Source organism: Pangasianodon hypophthalmus, chromosome 3 (assembly GCF_027358585.1).
Source record: "Pangasianodon hypophthalmus isolate fPanHyp1 chromosome 3, fPanHyp1.pri, whole genome shotgun sequence".
Classification (NCBI taxonomy): domain Eukaryota; kingdom Metazoa; phylum Chordata; class Actinopteri; order Siluriformes; family Pangasiidae; genus Pangasianodon; species Pangasianodon hypophthalmus.
In genome coordinates, this window is record NC_069712.1 from 26,427,829 (window position 1) to 26,440,700 (window position 12,872).

The 12,872-nt window shown below is 39.4% G+C and overlaps 1 protein-coding gene across 3 annotated transcripts in view; it reads left to right on the forward strand.

Annotated features, from left to right (window-relative positions):
• Positions 1–12,872, forward strand: part of slc29a1a (solute carrier family 29 member 1a) — a 47,869-nt gene that overhangs the window by 21,200 nt on the left and 13,797 nt on the right. The window contains exon 1 of one of the 3 annotated variants that reach the window (XM_026939416.3): positions 12,636–12,730. The exons of the other annotated variants lie outside the window; for them this stretch is intronic. The gene's annotated coding sequence lies outside the window, so the exon portion shown is untranslated. Of the gene's footprint in view, positions 1–12,635; positions 12,731–12,872 lie in introns of those variants that run through there. 3 annotated transcript variants of the gene reach the window in all.

Here is a 12,872-nt window from a genome sequence, read left to right on the forward strand (position 1 = left end):
AGTCCAAGTTTGAGATAATAAGTCAGATTTTTTATATGATGATCACAAATTTCTGTACCTCTTTCTTACGTTTTTAAAAACTCATTCCTCTGAGTGACTAATATTGTCGCTGCAAGGCAGTGAGTCTATATAGCAAATCCACTGCAATATTATTATATATTATATTATTGTATATAATGTAGCTTATCAATAAAAGGGAAGAATCACTACGAATCAACACTAAACTATTGACTGATCACCTTTATTCTATGATGAAACATTTCTATCCTGATGGGAGTGGTCGCTTCTAGGATGACGATGTTGCCATCTCACTGAATGGTTTAATGAGTATGAAAATTATGTAAATCATATACTGTGGCCTTCACAGTAACCGGCTCTCAACTCAGATGAACACTTGTGGAAGAGCAATGAGTTTGCCAGCACTCTCCACTCCCATAATCAAAACGCTAGTATATAATCTACGCTGGTATCAAGACCATTTTGCTAGTTAGCTTGAGTGGCAGCTCGGATTTGTAGTATCCAACAATATGGGAAAAGCAAATCCAGGATGGCCCACATTCAAACATTCAGAGAATGTAAATGTAATTTCCAACAGAATGTAATGAAATTCTTTTCAGATCTGAGGTTGCGCTCACTCATCTCTAGTACATGCATGAAAACTTTTCCCCATTGTCCTCAAATAAATGGTACAAAAAAACAGCAGGACTGAGCTTGTTGTTAGGGGTAAAAAAATGAAGAACAGGAAGAAGTACAAAAAGTGTTGACTAAAGCTTATACTAAGCATGAAAGTGGTATCATTTGTGACTCAGTTTGTTCCATAAGCAGTTTCCTCCCAGCAAACAGCAAGATGACTCAAGGCTAAGCATTTTTTGAGGTAATTTTGCTCAGTTTTGACAAATAGCAAGAGAAAACACGGGCATCCCTCCAGAGTTTTGCCTCATTACACTTGGAAATGATTTAACTGTAACCATGGCCTGCTGTTCTGCCTTACTAAAGTCTTTTCTGAAGAGGTAGTGCTCTGCATTTCGTACTCCAAACATGTTGTCTAAGTACATTTGGGGTGACAGTTCGCATCATAGCAACCAGCTTGTCCTTGGCCCTTAGAAGGAGTTCAAGCAAAGTTGTTTGTTCCGCACTGTTCTGCTTTAGGAAAGTGTCTGAACAGTAGAGAACAAGTTTAACCCTGCTGTGTTCTGCTGGAGCTCCATGTTAGGGCTTTAGGCTTACATTTTCTTTTAGAAGCACTCAAATTTGCAGTCAAATTAAAAATAGGCACACTGTTTAAAAAATAACGGTATATTCAAATTAGATTTTTTGGAAAAAATTGTAAGTTAAGATATTTTACTTGTCTTTAAAATTAGAGGTACCTGTGTGGGGCATGTGAAAACTGAATGAAGAATCACAGTAAACAGTTCCCGAAGTACAGGATGTACTGGTGACAAAAGACGTAAGACTGCTTACCTAATTAAACCTCTTCCTAGATGTGGTAACCTGGCTCAATTTCTGATCTGATTTGCAATTGTCAGCAGGCTTCTTCAATATCAAGACTTGTTTGCTTACATCTGGCTGTATTGTCTCTACTACTATGTTGCTACATATTTATAATTTTAAAAATTATATTTAAAATTATATGTTTAAATTGTTTTTCTACCCAAATTTCTCCTACTTTAGTTGTTCCTAGCTCCAACCCCGTTAATTAGCCCAACTTACAACACAACAGATACCAATCAGGGAGGGTTAGGAACAACACGTACTATCATAAAGCAGCGGAATGCACTTGGTAGACAGTGCTAACAGTGCTGAAGGTCAGGGGAGACCTTCAAAATAGTGGGGTGAAATTTGATGAGCTGGTTTATTTCATATTAGCACTACATATGCTTCATTAACATACCATGATCACAATATGTTTGTAAACTGTGAAAGACCAAGATACTTCTTTGGATTTTGTAGGTTTAGGAGGTCACCAAATTGGAGGAAGAGATAAGGGGCTATCTATTCGCCACCATGGTTTGTAGGACCTCTAAGAACCACGGTGGGGGAATAGATAGCCTTGTTAGCACGTAAAGCAGGTCACCATATGTATAAACACTGCAGCTTTGAACTCAGCTGAGGATGGATCGTTACTACTAATTGGGTCTGAGTGCAAATTCTGACACACATTGTAGACTACAATCTGCCACCACATTATGAGGACATCACTGTTTACACTGTTTATATTTATATCCTATTGAACTTGACAACTGGAGGATTCTTGGTGGGTTAAAAAAAAAGCAAAACAGAAAAAAATCAATCCCAAAACCACCCTTACAAAACGACAGAGGTTCAGTGTCATCACAGCTAGATGTAGCTATGAATCAAAGAGAAGCAGACTGCAAACTGTGCTCTGTGAAAATATCAAGAGGAGGAGCTACAGCAATGAAAGTAACCTGATAAAACATCTTAAAAACTCAGCAGGAGTTTTGCTAGCAGAAGATGCAGAAGTCTAGACAAGAAAATATGTATACATACAAACCTAGATGAGTGAGAGTAACAGCTCTTACCCAGTATGTTGTTCTTGGCGATCATCTACAATGTGTCATTGATAACGACGGATTCTGGCACAATGAAAGCATTTATATTTATGGTATTTGGCAGATGCGCTTATCCAGAGCGACTTGCGTTTATCTCATTTTATTCAACCGAGCAGTTGAAGGTTAATGGTCTTGCTCAAGGGCCCAGCAGTGGCAGCTTGGTGGTACTGGGATTTGAACTCCTGACCTTCTGAACGACAGTCCAGTGTTTTAATCAAGCCCTACAGAAGCACTCTTCCAAAGTCAAAGTTTTTCTTTGCATTGTTGGCTGCAGATGAAAGGCTAATATTTCCGTAATTATTATATTACATAATTTCTGCATTTACACTATCTGGCCAAAAGTAGGTGGACACCTGACCATCGCATCCATATGTGCCCATTCCAAAACCATACACATTAACATGGAGTTGGTCCCCCTTTGCTGTTATAACAGCCTTCACTCTTCTGGGAAGGCTAGATTTTGGAACATGGCTGTGGCGACTTGCCTATTGAGACACGAGAGCATTAGTGAGTTCAGGCACTGATGTCATGTTAGGAGGTCCGTTGCACAGATGGCATTCCAATTTATTCCAAAGGTGTTCAGTGGGGTTAAGGTCAGGGCTCTGTGCAGGACACATCATTGTGAGGATGAAACGTTTGGGCCGTTTAGTTACAGTGAAAGGAAATTTTAATGCTACAGCATACAAAGACATTCTAGACAATTGTATGCTTCCAACATTGAGGCAACAGTTTAAGGAACGCCCTCATATGGGTGTGACTGTCATGTGTCCACATACTTTGGGCCGTGTAGTGTACTTTATCAAGATTATTTTTCGCTTTTGTTCTTAAAAATGTCTGTTTGAATCAACATTCCCAGCTTAAGTAAAATTCATTAAAGAGTGCTTAATAAAAACTTTCTCGTAAGTAAAATAATGTAAATCAAGTACACTAGTGACACTTTTTTCATGTCTTGAGCTTGAGAGAGAGATTTTATTTTCTGTTCTCCCCATCCCAGCTCGCTCTCTCTCTCTCTCTCTCTCTCTCTCTCTCCCCCTGAGCTTCCTTCATGTCATCGGTAAACTGGAAACAAGGTGTGTGTTCACTGTGTGGTTTAAAAATATATGATGCAGCGATTTCAGATGAGACAAAATTATTTGAGCTGTCCTCATTTACCTGGCTGGGGTGCTAATGTATTACCTATATGCGGGAAAAGCTGAATATCATGGCTGTGAGTCAGTATTTAGAGAAATCCACGCTCCATTTCTTACTGCATAATGTGCAAAGTAGTATGCCTAGGTAATACTGACAAACTATTAAGAATGGTACTGTGCACGTATTATGAACGTACACTCAGGAACACCTGCACATTCATGCAGTTACCTAATCATCCAACCATGTGGCAGCGGCGCAGTGCAAAAAATCATGCAGATACAGGTCGAGAGCTTCAGGTAATGTTCAGAATGAAGAAAAAGTGTGACTCTGATCGTGGCATGGTTGTCGGTACCAGATGCATGCACAAAACATCGACCTTGAGGCCGATGGGCTACAACAACAGATCATCACATCAGGTTCCACTCCTGTCAGCCATGAACAGGCAGAAACCTGGACATTTTTCCCCATTCTGATGATTGATGTGAACACTAACTGAAGCTCTTGACCTGTATCTGCGTGATTTTTTTTTTGCACTTTTCCTGCTGCTGTTTGACTGATTAGATAAGTGCATGAATGCGAAGGTGTATAGGTGTTCCTAATAAAGTGAATGGTGAATGTATATGTATCTGTTTTCTCAATATTACACAAGCATTATGAGAATAGAAAAATTTTGTGCACAGAACCTTTGGTGTCACAGTTAGGGATGCATCAATACCATTTTTTTTTTTCCACACAGAGGACTGGTACGTGTAAATACTCGGTCAATACTGATATCGAAATGAGTAACCTACTTACTATTAATCAATCAGCATCATGGACCATGTTCTCTAGCTCTGTTTATGTGGCCATGAAAGTGTGTGTTCATGCATATAGACCACTAGGCTTGTAGTTTGTAATGTTACGTAGTCGATATTATATAAAATGCATTAAAGTATGTTTCATTGATTTACTCGTGTCGGTATCCTTTATCAATGACTGATCGTCAACAACGTATTTGTACTTGTATTGTGGGAAGATTTTTTTTTTTTTTTTGGGAATCAGTTCCCAATCACTAGCCAGCTTTCCCCTATCGCACTACAGCTACCAGCCAGGGAAGGTGAAGGCTATCATGTGCTTCCTCAGACACACGTTAAGCCTCTGAACAGCTGAACACATTCAGAGGAAATCTCTGTCTGGCCTCTTCTGCATACATGAGCTCACGGAATTCCACGTTTGGCAAGTGACTCTGTGATTGATAGGGGAGAGAGAGTGTGCTGTTTCTTCCAGCCAGAGAGCATGGCCACTTTTGCTCTCTTGGACTCCCATCAATGGATGGCGCAGACATCATCAGGAGTCGAGCTGACGATCTCCCAGTGATAGGGTGAACGCCACTTTGGAGCCACATAGTTTCTCGTCTTGATGTTTTTCAGAGCACAGTTTACACTCTGCCATCATTAATCATCCAGATTGCTGCCATTTTCTGTTGTCTATTCATTAGCATGGCAACGTACAATAGACTTGCATCACATAATATAACATGGTATCGGATGTTGTTATGGATTGGTCATTTTTATGAGTATGAATAAATGAACACTGTATTGGACTGATACCTGACACTAGTATCGGTATCAGTGTACTGTATTAGTCACAGTTATTGATTACCAAGTGAAAGAACAACACTTTTTGGTTTCTTGACTGTAATCATACAGAGGGAGTTTGAAATACTACAAAAAAATCCAGCGAGACATACAAATCCAGTCAGTCTTGCCTAACATTTTAGTGCCAGGGGCTCCAGGAATAGCCAGTCTTGTTATAGCCACCAATAAATAACATGTAACCTGAGGAGGTCTCTTAGGAAGCAAAAGCAACTAGTCATAGTGATGATGGGTTATATAAACACATTACATGAGGAAGGTTTTTTTTTTTTTTTTTTTTTTTTTTTTTTTTTTTTTTTTAAATCCGAATGGTTTCATATACTAGTTTTAATCAGGTGTCAAGTCACTTGCTGTGGTGTCCCTAAATCATTTTTCACAACCACACAGCAGCTGTACTTTCCAGCCCTGCTGCCTTTACTTCATTATAGACCGGCTCAGACCTGCTCAGTAAACTTGCTGTTTATTTGAGGCTCAGCAAATCACCAGGCAGGCTATTCCTGGAGCCCCTGGCACTAAAATACCATGATACCCAAGCACAGGAAGTATTGGTGGTGGAGAATATTGGAGGATCTAGTTGGATTCAAACCACTAGGGAGTTTTGATTGCTACAGGTTTCACGCAAAATGACCTTGGAGTGTTTTATTCTAATAAATTTGAGAAATGACTTGGAATACTCTTTACATTAGTATCCCATTAAAAGGGATGAAACATGGCAGAAGGGAAGTGTGTATCATGTCTTAATCTAATATTTGTGCCTGTTCTGTCCATACGTGGGTCAAGAATGTTTTGATGAAACATAGATAAAAAGCTATCGTTGCCTTTTTTTTTTTTATTTTTTTATTTTTTTTTTTTTTTAAAGCCATCACCTTTCCTCATTTGGCTTTAGACTTGTTTTAATACGATTTCCTGTCCACTATGTAAAGGAGGGAATTTGAGGATTTTTGATAGTTATCTGAATCGGAAATGCTTCTGTTGCATATTTTGTTCATCCCAAAGTGTCAGAGTATGCTGAGTAAGGAGTTCTGGCATTGGGTAGCACTACTTTACAGTGGATGAAGCTTGGCTGTATATTAGGCACCCGCCCTCAAACTAATTAAATTGCCTCCTCATAAATGTCACTAAATAAGCCACATTTCTGATATACAGTCCCCTTCAAAAGTATTGGTACAGCAAGGCCAATTCATTTGTTTTTTTTTTTCTATTCACTGAAGATATTTGGGTTTGTGATCAAAAGATGAATATGATTTTTCAGTTCCTGATATTCACATCTAGATGTTAATTGACTTAGGAAGTGGCATCTTTGGTGGCAGACCACCCAAATTTTAGGTGAGCAAAAGTATTAGAACAGATGGTATTAAAGTAAATAACACTTAATATTTGGTTGCGTATCCCTTGCTTGCAATAACTCCATCAAGCCGGGGGCCCACTGACATCACCAAACTTTTGCATTCTTCTTTTTTGATGCTTTTCCAGGCTTGTACCACAGCTTCTTTCAGTTGTTGTATGTTTTGGGGGGATTTCTCCCTTCAGTCTCTTCAGGAGGTGAAATATATGCTCAATTGGATTAAGGTCTGGTCATTGACTTGACCAGTTTAAAACCTTCCAATTTTTTCCCTGATGAAGTCCTTTGTTGTGTTGGCAGTGTGTTTTGGGTCATTGTCTTGCTGCATGATGAACTTCCTCCCAATGCAATGCACTGGATGCATTTCTCTGTAGATTGGAGTTCTGAATTAATTCTGCGGCTACCATCATGAGTTACATCATTAATAAAGATTAGTGAGCCTGTTCCAGAAGCAGCCATGCAAGCCCAAGCCATGACACTACCTCCACCGTGCTTGACCGATGAGATTTTATGTTTTGGATCATGAACAGATCCTTTCTTTCTCCACACTCTGGCCTTTCCATCACTTTGGTAGAGGTTAATCTCTATCTCTATCTCTGTATCTCTGCAAATTCCAATCTGGCCTTCCGATTCTTAATGCTGATGACTGGTTTGCATTTTGTGGTATGGCCTCTATATTTCTGCTCTGGAAGTTTTTCAAATGGTGGATTGTGATACCTTCACCCCTGCCCTGGTGATGTCCTGGAGGTTGTTGGTGAGGTCACTGACTGTTTTTGGGTTTTTCTTCACAGCTCTCATAATGTTTTTGTCATCAACTGCTGTTGTTTTCTTTGGCCAGCCTGTTTGATGTCTGGTTGTTGGTGCACCAGTGGTTCTTCCTTTTTCTCAAATTGTTGTATTGGCTCAATTGCTTATGCAATGGCTCTGATTGATTTCCCTCTTTTCTTAGCTTCAAATTGGCTTGCTTTTCTCCCATAGACAGCTCTCTGGTCTTCATGTAAGTTTATCCTTTTTAACAACAAATGCAGTCATTACAGGCGAAACCCAAGGCTCAAACCAAGAGTAGACAATCAGAGCTGTTAATTGTTTAAACAGTCAATCTAACAAAGCACATGTGGGCAACAAGAAACACCTCTGTCACATGTTCCAATATTTTTGATCACTTGAGCAATGGGTAGGTTCAAACAAAAGCTGCCATTTTAAAGTTGTTTAACAAATCTGGATGTACATATCATCCTGTATGTATCATCTCATTCATCTTTTGATCTCAAAGCTTGTGTTCAGTGAATAAAAAAAAAGAATTTTTCCAGTACTTTCAGAGGGGACTGTAATACTCGTATGGGAATATTCTTCTTAAGTAGACCCTCATCTCTCAAACTCTGTTTAAGATTAAGACAACTTTCCCACGGAGGTGAAATCTGTACATACGCCAGCACAGATTTTCCAAAACAACTGTTCAGACCTGCCATCTGCCGGGAGAGATTATATGTTACTTAAAGTTTTCTATTATCATATATCTGAAAACTGCTTCTTAAAATGTCTTAATTTGACTGAGGAGTCATTTGTGGGTTTAAACAAATGACAGACAATCATGCAATACATGGAATTTGGAGAGCCTCTGTACATGATGTTTCTCTTCAGCACTCCTTAACCAAACCTTTAAAAAGCAATGGTCTTTTTCTTAACATGCTTTGACTTCAGCTGTGTTTGATGTTCCCAGTCCCAAAAGATGAGTGAGTTATAAGAATGCGTACGTTGATTTAGGTATAACCTTTCTGAGCAGGAAATGGTAAAATACCTACCAAAGCAGGTTGATTAAGACCTTGCTGACTCCAATCAGACACCCCTAACATGTGATGGGCTGACCCAGAGTAATTCTATTGGTCATAACAGAATTAGGCTGTATTCAATTCAATTCAATTCATTTTTATTTGTATAGTGCTTTTTTACAAAGGTCATTGTCTCAAAGCAGCTTTACACAAACAAAAGTAAAGTGAAGTGTGTGTGTGACGTCTCTGATGAGCAAGCAGGGCGACGGTGGCAAGGAAAAACTCCCTGAGATGGTGATAGGAAGAAACCTTGAGAGGAACCAGACTCAACAGAGAACCCATCCTCATATGGGTTTACACTGTAGTGTGCGTGTGTGTGAGTACAATGTGTGTTGGTGTAGTCCATGGAAAACAGCTGAAGTGTCTTCGTGGCAGTATGAAGCATTGCCGGTGGACAGGTCCAGAGTGAAGGGGGGGGAGGTCTGGATTACCAGCAGCTCAGGAGTGATGCTCATCTGGTTCAGAGCGTAGGGGGGTCTGGATCACCGGCAGCTCAGGAGTGTAGCTCGGCAGAAAGAGAAGGAAAGTGGTTAGGTACGCTCACAGTCACCGTGTGGAGATAAAACTCAACATCCACGAGTCCCCCAGATCTACTGCTTTGTCTAAAACACTAGTCGCTAAATGCTAGGTTAAATAAATAAGTCTTCAACCTCGACTTAAACACTGAGACCGTGTCTGCTTCACGTACATTAACTGGGAGGCTATTCCATAATTTTGGGGCTTGGCAAGAGAAACACTTCAGGAAGAAAATAGGCTACAATCATTGGCCATATGGATTTATGTATCTATTTACTGAGAAAGAAAACTATTTTACCATCCTTCTTTTTTTTTTTTTTTTTTAATAAATAAGGAGAATCCCATGCAAAAAAAAAGTGTGAGCAGAGAGAACATTACTTTTAAATGGTCAGGTAAATCAGAATTGAACTTTGAATCCTTAGTTAATTCTTAGTTCCTGTTTCATTTCTTTCATACAGCATGTAGCTGTGAAGGACAGATTTCACATGCATGATGCAAGATCTGTCTCAGTAAAGCTTTCTAAAAATGGCAGCATTTTTATATAAAAAAAAAAAAGAAAACCTCTGCAGCATATAAGGGGAGGGGTATTTGAAAACAGAAAAATAATGTTTAGTTGGCACTGATGGGACACACTGTATCGGATCAGTATCGGGCCTAAACAGATGCTATTGAGATACTATTGTCATTCATACAATAAATAGATATTTCATTTTCATTTTCAAGGTATTAATTCACAGTGATGACTTTTTCTACTGATATGTCACTAGAATCTTCTTTTTTGTAAGCTTGAACTCATAGACTAGATAGACTAAATCCCACATGGCCTTCTATTCACTGTATATGCTCACTTCCTGCCCTGAACCAAGCAGTGAAACAATATACACTCACCCTCCACTTTAATAGGAACACCTGTACACCTGCTCATTTATACAGTTATCCAATTAGCCAATCATGTGGCAGCAGTACAATGCATAAAACCATGTAAATACAGGTCAAGAGCTTCAGTTAACGTTCACATCAAACAACAGATTGGGGAAAAAGTGTGTGTGACTTTAACCGGGGCATGGTTCTTTGTATCGGATGGGATGGATTGAGTGTTTCAGAAACTGCTGATCTCCTGGGATTTTCACACACAGCAGTCTGTAGAGAATGGTGAAAGAGAATGGTGCGAAAAACAAAAAACTTTGAGTGAGTGACAGTTCTGTGGGTGGAAAAGCCTTGAAAATGGCCAGATTGGTTTGAGTAAACATATTTTATAGACACGCAGGAAAAAAATACAAAACATCTGTAAAATTGCAAATGCAAATTAAGTTGGTGGTGTATTTCAAGTGACGAAAAAAACAAAAACAAAGAAAATTTACATTTATGGCATTTGGCAGACGCCCTTATCCAGAGCGACTTACAATTATCTCATTTATACACCTGAGCAGTTGAGGGTTAAGGGCCTTGCTCAAGGGCCCAGCAGTGGCAGCTTGGCGGTGCTGGGATTTGAACTCTCAACCTTCCGATCAGAAGTCCAACATCTTAACCACTTATAGTTATGATGTTAGGAAAAGCTGTGCATAGAGTTTGAAAGAGGCTGTCTGTCCGTCCGTCCGTCCATCCATCCATCAGGCTTGTATTTGTTTTGCAGATTTGGCAATCCTGTCAAACAGAACAAAAATACACACACAGCAGTGGCAGCAGTAAGAGAGGCACGAATGGTGCAGAGAGCAATTTTAGAAACAGAAAAGAAGGTGGTATGCTTTCCCTCAAATATCTTCATGCTGATGCTTTCACATGATGCTTTCACACAGACGTCTTTATCACTCCAGATTTAGTCTTAGGCCAACTGCAGCATTTCTCAGCAGCAGTTTTCATAGTGCATCACTTAAGGCCATGAGTCTAATGGAGTAATTATTATTCTAAATTAAGAAACATGGTAACGTGCTGTTTGGATTATTGTTCAGACTAAAGTGTAGCAGATATTGCTCTGGAATTTGTCTCAACTATTTTCTGACTGGGAGCCCCCAGCTCTGCTGATTTTCTAAGAGGCTACAGAAGCCCATACATTAAAATACCATAAACACCATTATGTTTCCTTTTAGTTTTGGAGTGTTGGCTCTGAAGCAGCTCTAGATAGAGTGGTGTATAATTAAGAAAATGCATCCTAATGGTTACAGAATTTAAACTTGGAAATTTCCTTTTCCATTTATATAAAAAGAATTTATCCAGCTCACTCTGGACAAAGACCAAGATGGTACTTTCCCAAAGTATGAGTGTGCTCACGATTGTACAGATCATTCGAATGGTTAAAGGCTAGATTAAACACAAGTGTAGTAGAGTGCTAATGGATCATATTGAGCAGATTTGTCAGAGTAGAGCTTCACACGTATCTGAAAAAGACCCTTAACCCTTAACTGTGTTATCTTAATACTTCCCTGCAAAATAGATACAAAGGTCATTTAGTAATTTTCCTGTTGCTGTGTGAACCTTGCTTCATGGAGAACTCTGAATGTTGTTATACTGAGGACAGCTCTAGAATTTTGCTGCAAGTGTAGACCGTGATTCCTCGTACCAGCCATGTCATGTGAATACAGTTAGAGCTCATTTACTCTCGGATCATATTAAATGTGCAGATGGTTTCCAAAGGGAGACAGTGTTCAATTTTTGCCTGTACTAATGCTGAGAGCACTGGCATTTAATAGGATACGTCAATGCCATTTTTTCAGATTGAGTATGAGTACCATTGAGTACCATTAGTTTTAATCAAACGGTTGCGTTATGGAACATTTGGATTTAGGTCCGTTTCTGTAGGTTGCTGCTCTGTGCTGCTAACAATGAACTGGATTGATAGCAATTTCACCGTTAATGATGGCAGTCATTTTGTGTCATCTGTTCATTAGCGTGACTGCGTACACTAGGCTATATCACATAGCATCACATGGTATTGGATGTTGATATCGGAGCATTTTTACATGTACAAGTAAATGAGCCTGATTTTGTGTACATACCTTGTATATACTACAGAAAAAAGTTGTCAGTCCGTGCAGACAAGTCTGATTTGAGTCACGAGTACTCAGTTCTGCTCATGCGTTGGTAGTTATTCAGTTATGTGCCTCTAGGAGAAGGACCTAGAGACCTCTGCTTAATTCATTATGCTCTCTCAAACTCCCTGAACAGAGTAGCCTTCAGCATCATTCTGTAGAAGATGTAATGGATGTTGGCCAAAGACCCGAGACAGCTGAATTATTGAGTTCCACGAGTAAATCTCTTTAATGGAGGAGTCGCTTAGTTTTCTGACTGCTGTTTGAACCTCTGTAGCATGTATTTGTGTTCAGTGTATATGCAACAAAGCTGTTGCTTGTTTTACTGAGCCTGAGAATGTCCCACATTGTTTGGATGATTTTGGAGTGCCTCATCTGTTCATTTTTGTTGTCTTTGTGGGACCACTTCAGTAAAGTGCAGTCTCTTTTGTATATATATAATGTATGTTTGAGAGAGAATATTAAAGTATAGGCCTAATGCATATAGTCATGCTTGCTAATCCCTACATCTATGTGATGCATTCCAGAGATGTAGTGTTTGGGAGGAGTGAATTTGAAGGCGGGGGAGAGCTGTTTTCCCAGAACTCCACTGTACTGTTGCACTGAACATATTAGATGAGCTTTGTTCAGCAGCTGACGCTGTAGTTTGACACTGTTGGCGGAGCGCAGAAGGATACACATTGTAAGACTTGTGATTTTTTTGTTTGTTTGGTTGGTTTCATTTTTCTCCTCTTTCTTATATTTGTATGAATATTCAACGTAGTGTGCTGCACATTGGCGGTTACTTGTTATTCTTGATGTTTGCAGTTGCTAAGGTCAGTTAA